Genomic DNA, 21,345 nt, shown 5'->3' with positions numbered 1-21,345 from the left:
TGAAGAAAACTTGTGATTCTGGTATCACTGTAGTCTTTGAGGTGACAAATATTTCATCGAGAAATGACATTCATCCTCAATAGTCTCAAAATCGATACTATGGCATTTTGGATGATATACTTAAGTGTGACTTTAATTCCTTCAAATTAGTTTTGTTCGTCATCAAATGGTACAGGCTATGATTGAATAAAAATGATCCTGATAGAACTATTATTGAACATGATAATGGTTTTATAATGCTAAATACAAGGTCATTTGAACCAGTTGGGGATGAGCCCTATGTTCTTCCAAGCCAATGTGAGCAAGTATCTTACTCAGAGGTTCCACATAAACTGGGTTGGTCATTTGTTGTTAGACATGATCCAAGAGGAAGGCCGATAAAGTATAATGTGATGGAAGAAGAAGATACCGAAGAAGAAGATACCAAAGAAGTAGAAGATGAAGTGGATGATGATCACGATCTACAGTTTCACAATGACGATGAAGAAGAAGAAGAAGAAGAAGAAGAAGAAGAAGAAGAAGATGATGATGAAGAAGATGATGATGATGATGGTGATGATGATGGCAAAGATGTTGATGATGATGATGATGATGATGATGATGATGATGATGATGATGATGATGATGATGATGATGATGATGATGATGATGATGATGACGATGATGATGGTGATGATGACCTTGATGTTCATGATGATAAGGAATGAAATGTATGATGAATGCAATTAGTATATTATCTATTGAATATGGACTTCTTGATAGAATTTTTTTTACATAATTAATTCATTCTGTTTTGAATTCTAATGCCATTACATAATTAATTCATGATGCACCTTTTGATATGGAGATGGAGATAGGGGGTGTGACTATTTATGTGACAATTTTTAAACTATGTTTATTTATGGAAATTGGATTGTTTATTAGCTATGTGACTATTTATGTGACCATTTAGTTGAGGATCCTGCATAGTCTACATAAAGTTCAATAATGGTTTATATTTTATTCTCTTTTTATGTCATTAACTAAAATATATACGTATTGTTTTTACAGCAATTTATCCGCCCTCATGAAAGTCGTTCCTACGATCAGGGTGTTGCAGGATCAGGTGATGATGATTTTCTTGTATTATCACTTGCTTGGCTTATCACTCTGAGTACCCAAAACACATCATACTTGATACTGTCAATTTTCAAAATAAAGATTCATCCTTGTTTACAATTCTTGCACTTTTCATATATTTAATGTTTGATATATTTAATGTATTATTCTTTAAGTGCTATCAATGTTACTGTACAAATGCCGACGCCACCTCATCAGAGGTCACCCTCACCTATATTGCCGACTGCAATGTCAGCAACACGTAGCATGCAGACATCCTCTAGTGCACGTCATATTGGCCCATCCACTGTTGGTAGATCCCTCTTTTGCTCTATCTTCTGTCATGTATTTATTTCCCTTCAAGCATTTTTTCTTGAATTCTAATGCCATTTCATAGTGGATTCATTTTTTGTAGGAGGAGATGCACATGAGGATGTGCCACAGGTGACTACTGCTGATAACATAGCATCGTTTCCTAGATCTTCTCATATTGCTAGTACGGGAACATTGCAGGCCACATTCATGGTGAGCGATGAAGAAATGCTTCCCTTAAAGATACAAAAGGTTCTAGGTACTTTAAAATTATTATTATATATACTCTAATTGTAATTTACTTTATGATCACTCATTTTGGACTAATATTGATCCCATGAATTTTTTGCAGGCAATGATATTTTCTATAAACATCTTAGTGACATTGCATTGCAGATATTTGGGCCCACCATACGTAAAAGGTGCTACATCATAAGTGAACTAACCCTTATCCACTTTTGATTTCATATCATTGCTAGAATACTTTTCCTTTGATCCATTTCTTGAAGTGTAATAAATGTAGCTTCAGTTCATTTCTAAATCTAATAGGTTTGTTTTTACTTTAAAAGGTGGAATGACCAATAAAAAAGGTTAAAAGATGAATTGACAAACCAAATGGTTGAGTGGTTTGGAAATGACACCTTTGACAAAACCAAGCTCCTTCAAAAAGCTGGCACATATCTAAAGTATGTGAGGGACCAATACAGGACCCATTTGGAGAGGAACCTAAAGTACGAGCGTCCCCCCATGATTCTAGAGAGGGAGTGGAAGGACCTGATTTTGGATGCTAAGGAGAGAATTGAAAGGAAAAAAGGAAATACACCAGTAGATGCCAGAAGAAGGTACATGATACTATTAAGAATGTAATTATGTACTCATTAATTACTCTTTATATTTATATAATCTAACATATTTCAAAATTTTTATAGACTGAGTGACATGTCAAAGGCAACCAAGGCAAGGCAAGAAAAGCATGGGCAACACAAACTCGGCTCTAGTGGTTACATGAAACTTGCTACACGAATTGTAAGTATCTCATGTAAACTCCCATATTGTCTCAAAATATTAATAAATTGTAAACGTTTTTTTTTATCAAACAATGCAAGCAAAATTCATGGTACCAAACAAAAATGTAGGGCTCTGAATTCAATAGAGCGCCCATAGAAGATGACAAGAGAATTGCCTACCAGCAAGGCTATTCAGCCGTGGCTGATCGGCTATGAGAATTGAGTGGGCATACACAACATTCGAGTGCATCTGTCACATAGGTAAATATGGTAAATGGAAGTTGTTTCAAATTGAATACTTTACCAATAATCTAATTGATGTTGAGTTCCAACATAAAGTGACTATATTTGCTTTAAATAAGCAAGCAATGATAACATTGTGCATGTCATTGGAATGCACCCTGCTAATTGTGAAACACAACCTGCACATGAAGGTCTGGATGTGAATCCCAGTAGTGGAGGTATTCATTTTCTATTCAAATTTATTTAGTTAGCTATTAATATAATTAAACATCTTAATTTGTAATTATAGTAGTAATTAATGTAACATTTCTTATTAATATTTTAGAGCATGTAGTCGGTGGTGAGCAAGTGGAGCATGATCTGGGTACACCACCTGAAGAATGTGATGTTTCCCACTCAGGTGAAGAGGACCATGGTGTTCAGCATGTTGAGGTTGAGGCTACACAAAATGATGTTGCCCCATCAAGTAAAGAGCACAACAATTATGTTCTCTAAATTAATGAAATACTTGTAACAATAATAAATTTATTTTTTTGAATTTAAACCATTTCTTTGTTATTGCAGAGGACCCCCCTTCGCTTCAGTGTCCTCGTCCTCAGTATAGGACTAGGCATACATTGAGATCACGAGTAGTTGGTGGAACATCTACAGAGGGGGGAAATGATGAAGACATCGATGTTCCACTTAGTCTTTTCATAGCTTCAAAGAAAAAACAAAGAAAGAAATGATTGTAAACTAACTTATTTGATAATGACTGATTTTTATGTGTTAGTGAATGTAATTATGTGCTAATTAATGGTTATGGATGATATGTGTTAATTAATATTGATGAATGTTGCATGTTAATTAATGTTAATCTATGTTATGTGTTAATGAACATTATGTGATATTAATGAATGAATGCTATATTTTATTAAAGGTAGAAAGAATTAATGAATGAATGTTATAAGATGTTAACGAGGAATTTAGAGTGATGTTAGGGGGGAAAGGGGCCAAATGAGCTTCCACCTTCACGTGGTTGGCCCTGTTAAGTAGAGAATATTAAACTATTCTCGAAACCAAGCGAAGGTCAACAAGGTAACACACTTTTCAATATTTCATTATGTTGCACAGTTAATCTTATTGAACAATGTATATTGAATCTTAATTGTAGGGTCCAATAGAGCCAACATGAACAAAAACACCACGAGTTGCTGGGTATAATGAACTCCCATATTGTCTTGTCTGTACACGAACAATATGAGTTGCTTCTAGTGTTGATATCCAAGGTGGGACTGCAAAAGTTATGAATATGCCTCATCCTTGTAAGTTTTTTTATTACAACTCCTAATTCTTGAGACTAAACTTTTTGTTCTTGATGTTTTTCACTAGTTGTCATAACCTCTGACTTTGATGCTTGTGCCTTAATAGAACTAGATGTTTCTTGTATGCATACTTGGTCAAGGACTGCATTATGATGCTATAGGGCTACAAACTAAGATTATTTATTGTATTGAGTTGCACATTTGACATGAGTTGCCATATGACTGCTATGCACATTTATGTATATACACTATTTCTAGTCTATATATTGATATTAATTTTGAGAAAATATTACAAAACTCAGAGTATTCTCTATAAGACTAGAAAAAAGTTCAGATAAATTTCTGTAGCATTTTCTTACAATTACTTGCGATCATTTTTTTAGGAGTCCTAGTATCCATTTATAATAGTATGGATGCATACAAGCTTTGGACCCTTCAAAAGAAAGTTTGTTACAAACAACCGATCATTTTCAAGAAGCGGTTATAAGTCCTTTTCAGCATCTGTGGCTTCCTCTGCTTGTTGTTCTGTTGCAACCTCCTGTAATTGCTCTCGAGCATCTTCTTTCTGTCCCATATACTTATCTTTCCACTCCTGATACACATCATCACTAGGCCAAGTAGAACTAGCAATCTTCTATTTCATATCTTCTAGCCGCTTCCAAGTGACTCGTACATGCCCAATCTCTGTTTCTATGAAACCATAATGAGATTTCACTTTTTCAATTTCCTCAATTGTTTGGACAAGTAAGGATGTGTCATCAATACTAATAATGTGATTGATCCTTAGGGACAAATTGTGGTCCACCTCCTTTAACCAAGTCTTCTCTTCCTTTAGCTGGATAGGACCAATGAAACCTCCTGGAAACATTTCAAATTTATGATTTGAATATTCTTTCCTATAAAGTTGGGCTTTTCTTTTTATACCTGCTCCTTCCACTAAAAGAATATTCATCTCTTTTATAAACTCACATGTGGACCTTAGATTGTCATTCTCTTCTGCATCTGCATGGGAAGAACACATGAGCTCTAACTCTTTACCTCTAGGCACCCACTTATTCAAGATTGGTTCCAAAGTGGCTTCTTCTTCTCTCAATTTGGTCAAAATCTCAAGAATCCTCTTCATAGTTATGTATACATTGGAGGTTTTGACTAAGTCAGCAAACTTCAAGATGGTGGCTTTCACCTTCTCCTCATATTTGTTTGCATACAATGTCTGAGCTTGTTTCAATTTTTCCAACTCATGTTGGACATTTCTAGGTAATTGGGAACTAGAAGGCATAGGAGAAGGGGGATATCCAATGATGGGACTAGTAGGAGGGGGTCTTGTTGGAGAGGAGCCTATCATGAGTGTAGAAGATTCACTGGGATGATATTGACCTGCCAATTGACTCGGGAGTCTAGCAATTATGTTGTCTCTGTTGGCTATTCCTTCTTTAGCATCATTGTAAGCTTTTAAAATAGTCTCCAACTTCAATTGGAGATTAGCCTTTTCCTGTGCCTCTTTCTCTGCCACCGCAACACTAAATTTTGTAGTCTCTAGGACTGTGCTTGCAGCTTCCACTACCCCTGTGTCTTGGACTCTTTTAACTATCATGCCTCCTAAGAGGCTAGAATCTGATGCATCCTTCCTTCTTTTGTTTTCATCCTTCTTTAAAGACCACATGACAAGAGCAACATTATCTTTGTTGAATGTCACTCCTTCCATAGGCTTTGTTTCTTTCCTCACTGCATCAAGCACTAAGGCATTAGCTATATCCCATTCAGGGAGAATCAACACACCAACCTTTGCTACCATTTGCCTTCCTTTCTTAGGGGTGATTGCTTTGAACTCCTCCATCATTTCTTTCTTAACCTCTTCTTCTACCTGAGTTGTATTTTTAAGAGGCTGTTCACTTTTCCTCTATTCACATATAGTCTTGAATTGATCAATATTTTACTTCCATAGAAACTGTATAAAAGCTCTTGATGTGACAAAATTACTGTCAGCTAGGAATTCTTCACTAGCTTGCTTAACAGTAAGGTCCATTTCTTGGCCCTTTAACTCACCATTAGTCAAATCCATTTTAGCATTAGGTGGCTCTTCGGGCATCCCCTCTTGGGTCTCCTCATAAGTATAGGCAATCTCACCAAGACTCCCTAACTGCAATAACTATTTAGCCACAACTTGTTCATCTCCAATGTGGATAGGAGACTGAGATGGAGAATATTGAGGCTCATTAGTTTTAATTTCCTTTCCCACTCTTTGCTTCTTAGGGGAATCTTGGATGTCAATGACATCTTCAATTTTCCTCTTCCCTTTTGAAGTGGAAGGCTCACCTGTCACTAGCATTATCATAGTGTACTTTGACCTTTTTTGCATTACATAGTCACCACGTGGGATATCTCTAGCAAAGGTAGGCTTAACCAATACCATCTTAGCCCTATTAGGCTCATTTTGCATTATAGCCTCCCTCTTTTCTTTTAAGGTCTGCATGAGATCTTCAAAATAAAGAATCAGGAATTTTATTTTCTCCTCAAATGGATTGAAGCTAGAAAGGGGGTCATAGCCAGTGTAAAATTGATGGATAAAATCAAGGGCTTTCTTATATGCCACCCACTTCTCCTTCCTCAGTTCTTGCTCATCTAAGCTGAATTCATTTCTAATCAGATCTTCTAGGAACTGAAATTGATGTGGCCTACCTCTGCACACTGCTCTTTTTCTAAACATGCCACTGAAAAAATCCTCGGGGTCTGCACATCTTGACACTGTAGTAGACAGCCTATATGGCTTAAAGAATTCTTCAAAAAATCTCCATCCACCCTTAGTGATCACAAAATGGTGAGCCATGGTAATAGTTGGGAAAATAGTCCCTTTACCTCTATTGGTTAGCTCAGCTTCTTGTACTCCCCCAATTTGTCTCAGGACTTCTGCAATCCCTATCTTCAATGGGACTTGATAGGGTAGTAAAAAGGGGGTGCCTCTAGATCCAAACACTCTAAAAATAGTAGACATAGGGTACAAATATATGTCTCCCCAATTGTGAACAATCTTGATATCCTCTGCAAACTCCTTTGGTCTGAGAAACTCCAAAAGAGCCTTAGGAATTCTATGGTTTTCTCTGCATAGAAGAATCCTAATTTTAGATGCAAAGAATCTATCAAACTTTAAATAACTTGCATCTTTTCTATCCCAAGATAGAACAGTACTCCATAATTGCATTGGCATCTCCTCTTTATCCTTGACGTTAATCAGGTCCATCTCCTTCGCAAAATAATCAGTCCCTTTGAACAGAAACATATGCATTAACATGGAGTACCATCCAAATGGCCTATCCACCTTACCATTTTTTATTCCTACTAGCCCTTTATGAATTGCATTAGCAAGGTATGAGGAATAATCAAATGTTATTTCTAGGGAGGGGTTTAGAATTTGTGCAATCATTAACATATAATGGGTTGGCATATTCTTTTCAACATCCTCTCCAAAAATCTGGCATAATACCCAATACATACCCTTAGCTCTCAGAGTGAATAGGTTGAGAGAGAATGGTTCCATTGTGCTGGGGCCTACAACTATTAACCCCCCTATCTTTACAAAGAATTCTTTCAATGGGCCACTTCTAAGATGATCCCTTTGTCTGTTGTAAACTTGGGCTAACGACTCAAAGTCAATAAGTTCTAACAAATTGGAGGACTCACTGAGTTTAAACACTTTCTTGAATTCATCTTCATTTATCTCAATCAAGCCTGATCCCTTTATGTTCCTGATGCATCTTGCCACAGAGTCATAATTCTGTGCAATCAGGGCTAATAGATCTACATCCATAAAAATACTTGGGACCACAAGCTTTCCTACATCCTACTCCCATATGCCATTCAAAGGAGTTGGGGAATTTTTTCTGCCCAAAACTAACTTTGAAGAGTCCTAAGCCTGACAATCCTATTTCAGGGTCCCTCAACCAATTACCCTTATCATAAAGGCCATCTCCAATTTTTAGACAAGGGTTCTTAGGTACTAGCTCTTTGGCCTTAGCCCCAGCATTGGTGGACATGGTTAATTGCTCTAAAAAATCATCACAGATATTTCGGTCTTGGTAATTCACTTTCCCTGTAAATTCTCTTCTGGGTGCCATTCTGGTCAAACAATTATACCACTAGAAGCTAGCACAGACCTCTAATGAAGTAATTCATGTTGGATTTTGCCAAGATCAAGGGCACAATGAAAAGCATAAAAGAGACAATAGAATGACAAGAACAAACTGTATTCTCATCAAGAAGCTAGCACAGACCTCTAATGAAGTAATTCATGTTGGATTTTGCCAAGATCAAGGGCACAATGAAAAGCATAAAAGAGACAATAGAATGACAAGAACAAACTGTATTCTCATCAATATAAAAATGATCAACTGGATTAACCAATACAATGAATAGAGGCCTACTTATATAGGCAAGGCCATATGGATGTATGAGCACACAAATATGACATGTGGCTCAATGAGAAACAAGGGTAGGTAGGAAATAGGTGTGGGTAGGTAGGAGAAATAATATAATATTCCACATGAGGTGGATCACCCACCGAAGGTGGAATTATCACTCCACAATAAGTGGATATGATAGTGTAATAACAAGATCAACACCAAAAGAGGTGGAATTTCTCCTACACACACTATCCCAATGTGACACAAACACCCAAGTGTCTCATATCCAAACTACTATAAAATGCATTATCCTAAGTTAACTTAAGTAAGTGTAATAATATCCATAATGAATATTTATTTACACCAACACCCCCCCTTAAGTGCAACTTAGGGGAATGAAGACTCAAGTCAACAATGCAAGATGGGTCCTAGCTACAAGGCCATGATAGGTACCCATGTACAACATGCAAATGCAAGCAAAACAATGCAATGCAATCTCTCACAAACGGAGAAAGGGAGAAAACCCAGTGGGAAAAAACTCCCCCCCAAAAGAGAGATGAATGTACAAAAGAATCTCAAAGAAGAAGGACAAAACCTCAAAGAGGAAAAAGTCCCCCCCATAAGAGAGGAAGGAGAAGTCAGCTGACCCCCCCAATGACACATCCCGCACCCCCAAGAGAGCTTGCAACTGCTGGAACTTACTCTCGATGAAAGGTTTGGTGAATATGTCAGCAACCTGCTCTGCTGTAGGACAATATTGCAAATCAATGACCTGCTCCTGGATGAGCTCTCGGATATAGTGCATATGCATCTCGATGTGTTTGGTCCACTGGTGCTGGATCGGGTTCTTCGAGATGGCAATGGCACTCTGATTGTCGCAATGTAGGACTATCGGTCGTGGAGTAGTGAATCCAAACTCTGTGAGAATCTGCTGGAGCCAAATGGTCTTAGTCGCTGCGTTAACAGCGCCTTGATACTCAGCCTCAGTCAAAGAGAGAAAAATAGCATGTTGCTTCTTGCTTTGCCAACAAATGGGGTCCAAACCAAGGTGAAAACTGTAACAAGAAGTAGACTTACGATCAACTAGATCGCCAGCCCAATCGGAGTCTGTGTAACCAACCAAGCGAAGTCCTGTGCCTGCTGCATAGTGAATCCCATAGTGATGTGTACCCTGGATGTAATGTAGAATGCGTTTGGCAGCTTTCCAATGAAGCTCATGTGGTTCCTACATGAAGCGGGAAACCATGCCAACTGCAAAGGAAATATCAGGGCGTGTATGAGTCAAGTAGATAAGACTACCCACAAGCTGACGATACAAAGTGGCATCAACTAGTGGAGAAGAACACTGAGCCTCAAGCTTGACTCCTGAAAGAAAGGGAGTCGGGGCAGGCTTACAATCAGCCATATGAAAGCGTGCAAGTAAATCAAGAGCATACTTGGGCTGCGATAGAGTAATCTCAGAAGGTGACTGTGAAATCTCTATCCCAAGAAAGTAGTGCAAAAGACCCAAGTCAGTCATAGAAAATCTGTCATGCAAAGCAGATTTGACCCTGCTAATGATGGATGAAGTACTCCCTGTAATGATCAACTCATCAACATAGAGCACAAGTATCAAGTGAGAGTCATCCTGTCGCAAAATGTAGACATTCGGATCGGAATGACACCTAGTGAAACCTGCGGAGAGAAGAAAGGAATCCATCTTGGCATACCAAGCCTTGGGAGCTTGCTTAAGGCCATAGAGAGATTTCCTTAGTCTGCAAACCAAGGAAGTATCCTAGATGAAACCCTGTGGCTACTCCATATAAATCTCCTCATCAAGATCACCATGAAGAAGGCACTCTTCACATCCATCTGATGTACAACCCAACCATGAGCTGCAACAATAGAAAGTGTCAAACAAATGGAGTTCATCTTAGCTACGGGTGCAAAGGTCTCAGTATAGTCAACACCTGCAACCTGCGAGAAACCTTTTGCAACAAGCCGAGCCTTATACTTATCCACACTGCCATCTGCTACAAACTTGGTCCAATAGATCCACTTACATCGAACCATATTTCTCCCCTTAGGGAGATGAACTAGATCCCATGTGTTGTTCCTTATCAAGGAACTATACTCTTCCTCCATAGCTTGGTCCCACTCAGGAACCCCTGATGCTTCCCTAAATGTCTATGGATCGGAAGCGGTAGCAATGAATGCATGTGGAAGATCCTAATGTTGTGATCGAGTTCTCCGTGTATCCGAAGGATCCCCAACAAGAGAACCCGCAGACTCAAGTGTCTGTCGAGCCCAACAAGGTCTAGGTGGAGGTGGAGAACAAGGCTCCTCAACTGCAAGTGGACCCTGCGGAGGTGTAACCCTGCGAGTCAGAGTTGAGGGAGTCTCATCTTCTGAATCACTAACATCACTATCCATAATGGAGGAAGGTGGAGGAGGTAGAGAGGCTAAGCTAGGAGAGCTTTCCTCAAAGTGAACACTCCTCTCAATGAATACCTCACGTGTCTCTGAATCCATCAATCTGTATGCCTTAACACCCTCAGGATATCCAACAAAAATGCAAGGTCGACTCTGAGGTTCCAATGCCTTGCGTTTCTGTGGAGGTATGTGAGCCCATGCTGGACACCCAAAGACTCTAAAATGTTTCACAATCGGTTTCCTACCAGCCCAAGCTTCAAAAGGAGTAATACCTTGTAAAGCTTTGTGAGGAATGCAATTCTGGATGTGTGTGGCACAACTGATAGCCTCAGCCCAAAAGGCGGGATCAAGAGAACGTGCATGAATCATATAGCTAGCCATTTCTTTGAGAGTTTGATTCTTGTGTTCTGTAACCCCGTTCTGTTGTGGAGTGTATGCAACAGAATGCTGAAGATCAATCCCCTCAAATGTACAAAAATCCTCAAGTCTCTTGTTCACATATTCCCTTCCATTATCTATGCAAAGAATCTTGACCACTTTCCTTGATTGCTTCTCCACACGAGTCTTCAAGTCTTGAAATCTGTCAAATACTTCACTCTTATGAATGAGAAAGTAGACCCAAGTGAAGCGGGAGTAGTCATCAATGAAGGTAAGAACATAGTGGGCCTTACTAAATGAAGGTGCTGGAAATGGACCTGCTACATCACTGTGAACAAGTTGAAGAACTTCCAAAGCTCTCCAAGTTTTCTCTTTATCAAATTTCTCTTTGAGATGCTTGCCCATGGAACAACCTGAACATACACCCTCTGAAAAGCTGATTCGAGGAAGACCTGTGACCATGTCTTTAGTGCTGAGCTACTGAAGATAGCGGTAGTTGAGGTGACCAAACCGCTCATGCCATAGCTTACTTTTTGAATTTGAATGAGTAAGCAAGGCCCTAGAAGGTGAACTTGGCACAAAGTGGGAGAATGAATAAAACCTTGAGTTGTCATTGACTTGTCCCACTGCTACCAAGGCATCATCATCAAGTTCCTTTACCACAACTGAATCTGGTGTAAACTCAACCTTTTTCCCATTCTCATAGTGAGTGATTTGGTAGATGGAGAGAAGGTTGGTAGACAAGTTAGGAACATAGAGAACATTCTCAAATGTTCCATCATCCATGTCAACTGAACCTTTCCCTTCAACCTCTACTTTTGTGTCATCACCTATGTAAATGTGAGGTACCTTAGATGGCTCCAATGAAGAAAAATGCTCCTTTGTAGAACCCATGTGATATGAGGCACCTGAGTCAAGTATCCATTGCTGTGAAGAACCTGTTGTAGCCACAAATGCTTGCCCTTTTCCCTTAGATTGTGAGGAAGAGGAAGGAGTTGAATCCTTCTTTGTGTAGGCGAATGGCAAGTTGATGTTGTTTTTCTTGAGAAGATTGGTTAACTAATCAACTTGCTTTGCGTGGCATCGATGCTCATCATGACCATACTTTTTGCAATATGCACAAGTTGGTTTATCCTTCTTAGGTGGTGTCCCCTTCTTGGAAGAGGATTGAAAATTTCCTTGTGATGGAGAGGATGATTGTCCCTTTTCCTGGTGTGGTTGAGACTTAGATTGCTTCTTCTTCTTGTTGGAATCTTTGCCTTGACTTCCTTGATTTCCTTGATTTGCTACCAAAGCCTTGGACTTTGAAGACTTGAGAAACCCCATGTTCAACAACTTAGATTGTTCCAATATCAACATTTATGTGAAAGCATCAAAAGAAGGCATAACATAAGAGCTCCCCACTATCAAACAATGAGTTTGGAAGCTAGATACAAATGCTACATATTCTGGTGCAAGCTTGTCCAACAAGTTGAATATCAATTGAGCATCCTTTTTGTCAATTCCACAATCCTTTAGCTTTGCTCTTAGCTCATTTGCTTTGGTTACATAATCTTGGATTGTATCAAAATTATTGGGATCTAAGTTGGTGAGCTCATTATCAATCTGATAGCCTCTGATTTCATCAACTTGTCCATACAATTTCTAAAACATATCCCAAGCCTCTTTAATTGTTTTACACTTCTCAATGTGGAAAATGAGGTCATCTGATACATACTTGCATAAGGTTCCAAGAGCCATGCAATTCTTTGTGAGCCATTCTAATTGAGCATTTGGATCAGCCTTAGGATCAGGTGGTGCTGTTATTGTTCCATCTATGTAGTGTGTGAGACCCTTTTCCATTAGTTTACTCCATACTTTAATTTTCCATGATGCATAATTATGTGGAGTTAATGGTGGAAACTTATTAGGACTCATTGCAACAAGAATGGAGAGAGCACAAAGAGAGGCACAATCACACAAGACACCCCTCCAAATTCACTCAATCAAAGAACCCCCCCCCAAATGTGATGATTTTGGCACTTTATAAGTAGTGCGTATACAATGGGCCACTTGCAAAAAATGGCAAAGTGGAATTTTGATTTACAATTTTACAACTGCCTCAATAAGGCCAAAAGAGACTCAAACTGATAATGCAAGAGATCTAACTAAGATCCAAGCAATTTACAAGTACCTAATAGGCCAAATAAGACCAATATCTGAAAGCACAATTTTCACTCAAAATATCTGAAATCTGATCATAGATTCTGAAAGTAGACAAAAAAATAAGCACTTTAAAAAAAAACGGCACTTGAAAAGGAGGTCGTATGAGCTCAAACGAGGCCTTTGAAGTTGGAGAATTGAGGATTGGACAGGTACAGCTGAGAGAATCCAAAAATTTTGAAAAACCTATGCATCAAAATCATAAAATAACCACACCACTGTGAAGATCACAAAATTTTAGCCCATTTCAAAAAAAATTGCACCAAAAAAGGAGCAAAAATGAGCAAGATATGGCCTTCCAAAGTTGGACTGCAAAACTGAAAAGCCCAATGGAGAGGGGTTAAAAAATTTTCAAAAAATGCTGATGTGGTGCTGATGTCATCAAAATATTATGTTAAATTTGACAGCCGTATGACCGTCACGAAAACTTCGCCTCCCTGTTGACTGGGTGTCCGTATTGTACGGACTGCTGACTATGTCACTGACTGTGTAAGCCGTACGGATGACGTGGCACTGTACGGACTGTTTGCATGTCGCAGTGACTGGGTAAGCCGTACTGTCTGCTTGGCACTATACGTGGCATATGGAGGCTGTGTCAGGCCACGTGGCATGTTCGGGTTGGCCGGACTCTTGCGTGGCATCGCCGAAAGACTGGGCGGTGCCGGGAGTCTGTGCCGGCGGCTGTCTGTGCGTCGCCGGTGCTGGAGACGAGCGGCGTCGGAGCGGAGAGTAGGAGAGCCGGAGCTGTCAAAGGTCTGGGTGGCGGATGCCGGCGGGTTCGGATCTCGGCACGGGCGACTGAGCGGTGGACGGGGGAGCCGGAGAACGCCGAAGGCGGTGAGCGGAGGTGCTGTCGGGAACCTGCTGCTACCGTTGGCAGGAGATCTCGGCGCGGCGTTCGGGCCCTGCACGGGTGACTGTCTGCGGGTACGAGCACCTGCGAAACCTGCAGAAAATGCAGTGTACGGTGCACGGGGGGGTCTTCGGACCCCCAAACAAATTCACTTTTTTGTTGTTTTTTTTTTTTCTCAACTTTTTGATTTTTTTTTCGAATTTTTTTGATTTTTCCAAATTTTGAAAAATATTTTTCAGAAAAAGAAGAACAAATTTTTTTTTCTGAAAAATAATAATAAATCCGAAAATCCGTACTATATAGCAAATTTGGGAAAAAAAAATTTCTCACCAAAATAGGTCGACTTTATAGTCGAAATTTATGGAAATGGCCTCCCAGATTCAACGGTGATGTCCAAATTGTTGTATGATGCCTCCAAAAAATGAAGATCCCCAAATCCGAAAATAGAAGCCTTCCACGATGTCTCCAAAAACTGATCAACGAAGCCCCAATAGCTCTGATACCATGTTGGATTTTGCCAAGATCAAGGGCACAATGAAAAGCATAAAAGAGACAATAGAATGACAAGAACAAACTGTATTCTCATCAATATAAAAATGATCAACTGGATTAACCAATACAATGAATAGAGGCCTGCTTATATAGGCAAGGCCATATGGATGTATGAGCACACAAATATGACATGTGGCTCAATGAGAAACAAGGGTAGGTAGGAAATAGGTGTGAGTAGGTAGGAGAAATAATATAATATTCCACATGAGGTGGATCACCCACCGAAGTTGGAATTATCACTCCACAATAAGTGGATATGATAGTGTAATAACAAGATCAACACCATAAGAGGTGGAATTTTTCCTACACACACTATCCCAATGTGACACAAACACCCAAGTGTCTCATATCCAAACTACTATAAAATGCATTATCCTAAGTTAACTTAAGTAAGTGTAATAATATCCATAATGAATATTTATTTACACCAACAATTCACATAGCAGTATTTGAGAACAAACCAAGAGTTATCAAGAAAAGCACAAGAAACCTGATTATTCGCCTAAAGAAAATTGCTCTGCAACAAACTTCGATGAAACAATACTTAGCATTCAAGTTGATGCGGATTGAAAAGGGAAAGTTGGCATTTAAGTTTTTAGAAATTAACTCCGCATGCTTTGGCTTTCTTTTCAGAATTAAAATCGCCAAATCGAATTCAAAACTGGCTCTAACGGGTCATAATTTCTCTAAGTCTTTCCTCTGTTTCACTACTTCGCAGAACATAAAACCTGTGCTCTTTTCTTTCGTGAAACAATGCTGGCCGTTGGATCTTGAGAACTTACATCTCCTTTATCTCCATTTAATCTCTTTGATTTAGTGTCGGGCCCTACCTCCTTTTCGCCACTTCGTGGAGTTTAACAGTCATGCACTTTTCCTTCGTGAGGTCATGGCAAGCGTTAGATCAAACTCAAATCACTTGGCCTTTAACTCCAACCAGGACCATCAATCCTTTTAACTAACCATGCCTTATCTTGATAGCTAACGGTTTTCACCATTTCGCTAAGGTTAAGCTGTGGGCATCTTTGGGTCACGAAACAATGAGAAGCGTTGGATCAATCTTGAGATGAATGCCTTTTAAGTGGGCCCTTTATCTAGGAATTACTTACCCCACTTGTTATCCGGTTAATAAATGCCACATGGTAGTCGGCCATTAGCCCTAGAAAATCCTTTTGGTTCCACCCTTAATCAGCCACGTGTTCCCTTCTACTATTCCCACATAACTGTCGGTTACATCTAGGCAGGCCCTCAACCACTTTTTTAAACCACGTGTCACATCACTCCTCCGTGTGATTTCCACCTGTCTTTCGCGACTTCACGAACATTATTCTTTGTTTGGCTTGCAGCCATGAAACCATGAGAATAATTAGATCAAAACAAACCTGATCTGCTTTTAACTTCATGCCATGCCTATCCCTTGGGCCCATCGGCCTTTTTGCTACTTCGTAATGACTAACTTGCTAGCATCTTATCTTTGCAAATTCACGCGAGCCATTAGATCTCAAGAACTTTCTCGTTGTTTACTCTTTTTATGACAACCTTCCCCAGACCCACTACATACTGCCAACTGAGTGCCTTGTCACTGCCATGTCATCGCCAACTGGGGTTACCACATTTACTGCCACTCTTAGCCAGACCCTCCACCTTTTTGCTATTTCGCTAAAGGTATAGCTCGTGCATCTCCCGGCCATGAAACAACGAGAAGCCATTGATCTTTTTCCAAGCTCTACAAAAAGCTCTACAAAAAGTGGCAACTGTTATGCCACATCACTCCTCCATGTGATTTCCACCTATCTTTCGCGACTTCGCGAGCATTATTCTTCGTTTGGCTTGCAGCCACGAAACCACAAGAACCGTTAGATCAAAAAATACTCGATTTGCTTTTAACTTCATGCCATGCATGTCCCTTGTGCCCATCAGCCTTTTCGCTACTTCGCAATGACTAACTTGCTAGCATCTTATCTTTGCGAATTCACACGAGCCGTTAGATCTCAAGAACTTGCTCGTTGTTTACTCTTTTTATGACAACCTTGCCCGGACCCACTGCATATTACCAACTGAGTGCCTTGTCACTGCCACGTCATTGGCAACTGGGGTTACCACATTTACTACCACTCTTAGCGGGACCCTCCACCTTCTCGCTATTTCACTGAAGGTATAGCTCGTGCATCTCCTGGCCATGAAACAACGAGAAGCCATTGATCTTTTTCCAAACTCTACAAAAAGTGGCAGCTGTTATGCCACATCACTCCTCTGTGTGATTTCCACCTGTCTTTCACGACTTCGTGAACATTATTCCTCATTTGGCTTGCAGCCATGAAACCATGAGAACCATTAGATCAAAATAGACCTGATCTACTTTTAACTTCATGCCATGCCTGTCCCTTGGGCCCATCGGCCTTTTCGCTACTTCACAATGACTAACTTGCTAGCATCTTATCTTTGCAAATTCATGCGAGCCGTTAGATCTCAAGAACTTGCTCATTGTTTACTCTTTTTATGACAACCTTGCCCGGACCCACTGCATACCGCCAATTAAGTGCCTTGTCACCACCATATCATCGCCAATTGGGGTTACCACATTTACTACCACTCTTATCGGGACCCTACACCTTTTTGCTATTTCGCTGAAGGTATAGCTCGTGCTTCTCCCGACCACGAAACAACGAGAAGCCATTGATCTTTTTCCAAGCTCTACAAAAAGCGGCAGCTGTTATGCCACGTCACTCCTCCGTGTGATTTCCACCTGTCTTTCACGACTTCGTGAACATTATTCTTCATTTGGCTTGCAACCACAAAACCACAAGAACCACTAGATAAAAACAAACCTGATCTGCTTTTAACTTCATGCCATGCCTGTCCCTTGGGCCCATCGGCCTTTTCGCTACTTCACAATGACTAACTTGCTAGCATCTTATCTTCACAAATTTGCGTGAGCTGTTAGATCTCAAGAAATTGCTCATTGTTTACTCTTTTTATGACAACCTTCCTCAGACCCACTGCATACCACCAACTGAGTGCCTTGTCACCGCCATGTCATCGCCAACTGGGGTTACCAAATTTACTACCACTCTTAGCGGGACCCTCCACCTTTTCGCTATTCGGCTGAAGGTATAGGTCATGCATCTCCTAGCCATGAAACAACGAGAAGCCATTGATCTTTTTCCAACCCGATCATTCTTTAACCAAAGAAGACCGCTTATCTCTAGGACTCGCCAAACCCTTTCGCCACTTCACGAAGGTTAAAACACGTTCAGCTTGATCTCACGAAACCACGTTGTCCATCTGATCAAATGAAACTTGATCGGTGTTTAGCTTTGGTCCAAACCTATATGCCAAGTCCACCTTTGCCTTTCGCTACTTCGTGGAAACTAAGTTTCGAGCACTTTTTGGTCACGAATCAACATGGGCCATCATATCAATAGAAAATCGCATGATACTTATAAGGCCCGATGGACATTAGAAAAGGTAGATTAAAAGCGAACAAGAATAAAATATTTGATGGGATCGCCTAGGTAAATGACAAGGGGAGAACACTTTTATGATAAATGGACCCATCGCTTAAGTGAATACAGTAATGCCAAATTAGAAACCAAAAGGGCTTTTCTCACGTATTGAAGTGACTTAAAACCTAAACCCTGAACCCCTTAGGATTTAAAACAAATTGAAAGAAATTCCTTCCTTCGATGGCTCTTTAATATTTATTTTTTTTATAAAAATGATCATTGTCAGAATTACGACAAATACCAAGCTTTCGACTGACAATTTATTTGACCGTCGGCAGAGTCCATTGGATTGTCAAATTTCTGACGGGCATGGCATTATCGACCAATCCAACGTCGAGTTTCCGATGGTGGATTTTTTCGACACTCCAACAAAAATTCATTGAAAATCCAACAAACAGCCGTCGAAAATCATCTCTAAATGTACTAGTGGTGGGAAATGACAAGGAATTTTTAGTTGGATTGGGTGTCAAGACATCCATTCATTGAAGAAGTGTTAAATCCAAATATATATATAAGCCTTCAACATAATGCAAGTGTATGATTTGTAGTTGGAAACTAAAAAGGGATGTAAGAAGTTGCAGCTAAAATTGGACACCATAGAGAAGCACATTGGTAAAGTGTATGAAAAACTATAAATCATAGATGGAAAACAATGATCTATGATTAGATGGAAAACAAAGGAAGAATGTACAAACATGTTAAGTATGAATAAGAGTAAAAATATCATATAAAAAGATAGGATAAGAATGCTAAACATCGAGGTTTGATTGAGACTCAACTCAAACATATGATGTTAGAAACATTCAAGTAAAAAATGTTCTATTGGCCAAATATTAACACATCAACAAGCGGTGTAGCTTGAATAAAAAGGAAAATACCTTACAAATGTTTGGGAATATAGAGAACACATGGATTATTGATGCATCCCAAGGATGATACTAGTTTGATATTTCAAGACTATTGAGCTATTGATTGAAAGTAATACAATATTTGATAGGTGGGATAATTGTGTTTTTCTATGTGATGAAATAAAATGTAACTGTAGACACCTAAAAGTTGCATAATAATTAAGTGAATTTTATTCATTTAATTACTCTTAAATTCTTCTAATTAATTAAATTAAGATTTAATTAATGTACCCTTCTTCTATCTAAGCCATTTAATTAGATTCACATTTAATTAAAATCCCCCTTCTAGCCCATTTAATTAAATTCACATTTAATTAAAAACCCCCTTCTAGCCCATTTAATTAAATTAAATAGTTTCTCCCCCCAAAATTGAATAAATCTAATTTATTCAAATTACCAAGTTGCAACCAAATTAAAATAAAACAATTTATTTTAATTACATTTTATTATTCCTCACCCACTTGCATTTTCCTACATCTCCCACTTGCATCCTAAATCCCCTTCCTAAATTCTTCTAGATTCTTGTAATCCTAAATAATTAACCCAAACCCATCCATTATCCCTTTTCCCTAAATTTGAGGAGGCCACTTCTCAAATTTGGAGGAAAGTCTTCCAAAAGCATTAAAACCTTCATCCATTCAACAAGATAACTTGTTGAATGCCCCCAAATTTGGAAGGACTCTTACAAATTTGTCCCCAAAGTCTTCAAACCATTAATGGTTAACTAACCCTTAGTGGCATGGTTAGAGACTTTTTGCCTAACTTAGCCTCCATCTAACCCAAGGGTCTCATCAAACATTTATTGTTTTGACCATGGTTATCCCTTTAACCTTTGCACAAGAGTTTATCCTTTGGGTAAAAGCTTTATCTAGTGGATAACCTTGACCCAACCTTAACCCTTACCTCCTAGGGTAACCATGAGGTCTTCTCAAGCATTTAATGCTTCCTACCTCTCCTCTCAACCAACCTTATGTTGACAATTGTCACGATTTCATTGGTGAAAATTGTAAACATGGATTGACAACTTTCAATCTTGACCATCCATTGCCCTATTTTTGCTATAAATGGAGCTCTCCTTCCTCCATTTTAAAGATCCGGAGATTCAAGTTTCATGCATCTAAGCTATAGTCATTTTAATCTGGCATTTAACCTCTCTTTGAATAGGAATCATCTTAATAAGTATTTTAAGAAGAATTTCCATTATCATAGAAAATTCATGTTAGACTAGTATATCATGTTAGGATAGTATTTATGCTAACCTTGCCATCTTATAATCTAGTTTATTGCATTTTGTAGAATCAGGCATAGATAGGAATGCATTCATACTAAATCAATCAAAAGCATCCCTCATTCTTGCATTTGTCATCCCTAAATGACTTTGCTCAGTGATATGAGAGAAAAGGCATTGGTTTGAGGGTATGTGCACCAAGTTGTGGTACCAAAAGGGGGTCTTAAGATGCTACTTTTTTTTTTGAAATCAACAAAGTCTGAACTTCAATGACAAATTGAAGATAGTTACACTCCAAATTTGAAGATGCAACAAGAACAAGAGTCAGAGTGCTTCGAGTCTACTTTCTAAACTACTAATTTTTTTTGAAAATGGTGGAGATTAAGGGCTTCAAAAAGGGGGGCCACAAAAAGTGGTCTTGTTTTTATGCAAAAAACATAACATAGCATCTTTTGTGGCCTCCCTAAAATGTTAAAAAAAAATTTAAATTTTTAAAATCACTTCAGTCAGAAATTAGCTAACACCTTGTAGTTTATGCCAGATTTTCAGCTAATTCTTTAATGAGTATATGATTTTTTTCTAATTTTCGAAGTGGACACATCCTGAAAAATAGAAATTTGAGTGTGCTCCCCCCTAAAATCATTGAAAACTAATCAAAAATCAAAACTTTTTTTTAAATTGTGTAGAATGGAGTCTAGTTTCTAAAAATGTAAGGTTTTTCAAAATCTAATGAATGTGTAAAAATCTATACCCAAAATAGTGCATGTTGGTTTTTGACAAACAACAGACACACTGATAAAAGAAATTATAGATGAAAGACTTAAACAAAATCAAAATTTGAAATAAATTACATTGTTGGATAGCTAAGAGGGAGCTCAAGTTTACCATGGTATTTTTTTTAACTTCATTGAAACATGTGCAAACCTGATAGAGAGCACGACCAAAAAT

This window comes from Cryptomeria japonica, chromosome 4, assembly GCF_030272615.1.
Source record: "Cryptomeria japonica chromosome 4, Sugi_1.0, whole genome shotgun sequence".
NCBI classification, from domain to species: Eukaryota; Viridiplantae; Streptophyta; class Pinopsida; order Cupressales; family Cupressaceae; genus Cryptomeria; species Cryptomeria japonica.
Note: the sequence above shows the minus strand (reverse complement) of the source record.